The sequence below is a fragment of the Schistocerca nitens genome, chromosome 6, assembly GCF_023898315.1.
Source record: "Schistocerca nitens isolate TAMUIC-IGC-003100 chromosome 6, iqSchNite1.1, whole genome shotgun sequence".
Taxonomy (NCBI): domain Eukaryota; kingdom Metazoa; phylum Arthropoda; class Insecta; order Orthoptera; family Acrididae; genus Schistocerca; species Schistocerca nitens.
This window is the reverse complement of record NC_064619.1, coordinates 389,471,642-389,475,436: the sequence shown is the minus strand read 5'-3', so window position 1 is coordinate 389,475,436 and position 3,795 is coordinate 389,471,642. Positions and strand designations below refer to the sequence as shown.

At 43.7% G+C, this 3,795-nt stretch overlaps 1 pseudogene; it reads right to left on the bottom strand.

The window, feature by feature from the left end:
• Positions 1–2,394: 2,394 nt before the first annotated feature.
• Positions 2,395–2,512, bottom strand: LOC126264022 (5S ribosomal RNA; annotated as a pseudogene).
• Between the last annotated feature and the right edge of the window lie 1,283 nt (positions 2,513–3,795).

Genomic DNA, 3,795 nt, shown 5'->3' with positions numbered 1-3,795 from the left:
CAGGTCGTTTTGTACTGTCATGCAGTTGGGAAGATTGTGTCACGGATGTGGTGAACCAGCGAGGATGTAAATCATTGAAACGTAGGCGTCTTAGATTGTGGCGAGATGTTTTCACTTAATTCCAATTGTCAACTACCTCCGCTGAATGCCACGATATTTTGTTTACCCCAACATACATATGAGATACGACCACTTTGATAAGAGACATCAGTGCTTACACGGCAGGGTTTAGTTGTTCATTATGTCCACGCGCTTTTTGAGAGCGGAACGGTAGAGAAATAATGTGACAGTGATTCAAAGAACCCCTGCCAAGCACGTAATTGTGAACTGCAAAGTATTCATGTAGATGAGGATGCAGATGTCAAAGGAGAGGTAGCAGGGAGGAGGGAGGGATCTAGGAATAAATAGGAGTCCAGAAGTGCACAATAAAAGAGCGAAAAACTTGCAAAGTATTCCTTATTTAGACTTATGTCACAGTTCGTTTCATCTTGGGACAGAGGGAAAAGGAAGGAATGTTTTCAGAACGAATAATGGGTTATAAGTAAGGGGATATAAAAGAATACGGTTTCATAGATTTTAAGAGGAATGATAGAGGGCAGTAAAGAAAGCAAAAAATAAACGAGAACAAATAGTTTCAATGGAAAACGCTAGATCTGTTTAAAACGTTTTGAGAGAATGGAGCGCAAGAGCAACTGAGATGATAATGTAGGAGAGGCGAGAGAGAGAGAGAGAGAGAGAGAGAGAGAGAGAGACTGGAGGAGAAATTAACAATGAATAAATGTAAGACGAAATCGCTTGCATAAATTTTGGAGGACGGATGGTGTATTAATAGATGGAGGGGACAAGAGAGATGTATTTGAAATAACACAAAATACTTTTAAATGTCCATCTAAATTGATTACTCAGTAAGTATCTGGACAGGGTATAAATGAAATAAAAATAGAATATTTAACAAAATGTATATTCAAAAGAAACTCACCAATTAAAAAGGCAGTTTAAATGAAAACTAACTCAAATGTTATTTTATGATCGTCCACTGGCTCTCAGTGAGGAAAAATGAAGAAAAAGACATCATAAAACGTTTTAAGGACTCTAATAATTGTATGCGGAATCCCACATTGTTTTGCACTTCTGTCATGCATTTTGGCATGGAATCTATAAGCCATGAGACGTAACAGCCTGAAGGAGCAACTTCCAGACTTCAAGAATGCAGTCCAAAAGAGGTCAGCTGAAGTTGGTTGGTTTCGTGGCCAGTTCTCTGTTAGCGTTCTGGCGACTTCATCCCACGTTATCCACAGGGTTCATGATATTGACACCAATAGTGGAGAGCTTCTGCTGAATGAATGCAGATCTGTGAATGGGAGAATGGTGCTCTTGCAATGTGAAGTCTTCTCCATACAGCATTCTCATTGACAGTAACATCATATTTTCCAATACGTGGACGTACTGCGCGCCGCAGAGAATTCCCTCTATCCTGTGAAGAATTCCTGCTCCTCTTGCAGAAATCCATCGTCAACAGAAAACAGATAACCACCCACTTCATCTCGTCATGGTTACATATTCACATCGATGGCGAGTACCTTGAGGCTTGTAAATGACTCTTGAACTGTCGTTACTGGTGGAATACAACTTCTCATGAGTGAAAATGACGTTTTATCGCTACGCAATCAGATGGAGCTCTTGAAATGCCAGCCGATATAAAACATAGCCTTTGCTGAGTTCTTGTTTCATGACAGTTTGTTGTGCATGTAGTACAGCATCCCTCAGCCTTTGGCGAATCATATCACTGCTGCAACAGCTTCGCATTCTCTGCTCTTAGGCACTAGCTCCCTGTCTTCTCGCTATGTGCTCACCCTAACCCAGGAGCACTGTTAGTGTCTTTCAGGATAATTCCTTCACCATCTCATTGCAGTGGTATGTGGCACGCCACACCTTGTGCCAGATTCTCTGATGGAACATTCACCTTCTTCATTAAGAGCGATGACTCTATCTCGAGTTGATCGTTCCCAGTGAGCCATTGCAACAGACGGCCTGATGTAACCATATATACATAAAAAGGAACAGCAGAGGCAGAGCCATCTGCATTTTTTTTTTTTTTTTCGCTTCGGTCTCGCCTCGGCACCAGGCAGTAGCTGATCGGCCAGCGAGTCAGCCATCCAGCCTGGCTGGCCCTAGCTTGCGAGCCGCGGCTAAAGTTCGCGTCATGTAGGAAAAGGACTCCGTCTTCAGGCCACAAGTGGCCCATCATCCTCAGGTGAGAATGCGGATGGGAGGAGCGTGTGGTCAGCACACCCCTCTCCCAGTCGTCATGGTGGTTTCCTTTGACCGGAGCCGCTACTGTTCGCTCGAGTAGCTCCTCAATTGGCATCACGAGGCTGAGTGCACCCCGAAAAATGGCAGCAGCGCATGGCAGCCTGGATGGTCACCCATCCAAGTGCCGGCCACGCCCGACAGCGCTTAACTTCGGTGATCTCACGGGAACCGGTGTATCCACTGCGGCAAGGCCGTTGCCCGTCATGTGGGAAGCTGGTCATATTTTCAGCCGTTCTGCGCACCCCGCCCTTCCCCCCACTATTAATTGCTAGCAGCCAATAAGATTCACTCTCTCTCCGAGAGGCTAGCCGCGATTTACAAACTAGACTGTGAGAAACTCTCTCCCACATGCTGTGCTCTTGTCGAATTTCGCGACAATGCAATTTTATTCGCAGCGCGACAGAATTATTCATTCAGACATCGATCTTACTTTCTTGTAGCAGTATACCTATGAATGTGTATCTGTAAACGTTTTATTGTGTTTCCAAACGAGCATGTCAGGTGACGGCAACAAGTGTGAAGTTCCTCACACGCAACTTTAATTAAATTGCGTACCTATGAAGTATCATGTTAGTTGTGTGACTGGATTTGTGATTTCCTGTCACAGCACGCAGTAATCGACGGAAAATCATCGAGTAAAACAGAAGTGATATCTGGCGTTTGGAAGGAAGTGTTGTATGCCTTCTGCTGTACCTAATATAGTAAACGATTTAGGAGACAATCAGAGTAGCCCTCTTAGACTGTTTGCAGATAAAGTCATCAGATGATTAAAGCAAATTACAAAATGATTTAGACAAGACCTATGTGGTGAGGAAAGTGGCAGCTGACTTAAATAATCCGAGCGATTCTAGCCGCTTCAGTCTGGAACCGCGCGACCGCTTCGGTCGTAGGTTCAAATCCTGCCTCGGGCATGGGTGTGTGTGATATCCTTAGGTTAGTTAGGTTTAAGTAGTTCTAAGTTCTAGGGGACTCAGAAGTTAAGTCCCATAGTGCTCACAGCCATTTTTTGACTTAAATAATGAAAAGTCTGGTCATTCACGTGAGTGATACATCTATGGACTCAAATGGAATACTGTTTTCTACATACATAGTCACTCCCCCACCCCACAATGGACTCCCTGAAAAGCAGCCAGCTAATCTGTACCCTGGTAAAGGAAGCCTCTGAATTGTCAAATTATTTAAGTGGTGTTCCGATATACCAATAAATTCAGAGCCAACATCTATAAGCAGTTCACTAACTTTATCTCTAATACCTCTTACATTTTGATGAAATATGCTAATTCATTCTCTACTTGGAAACATGACGTCCTCTGAAGGTGAGCCCTTAGTTAGAGGGACTTCCTTTAAGCAGGTGTACCTATCAGCTGACTTCAATCTAAAAAAGGTGCAGCTCTAACACCAACTACTACAGGAATATTTCCATGAGTGATCCCACCACCACCCATTGCATTGTCACCTATAAGGTTTGCCAGCCTCCCCTTC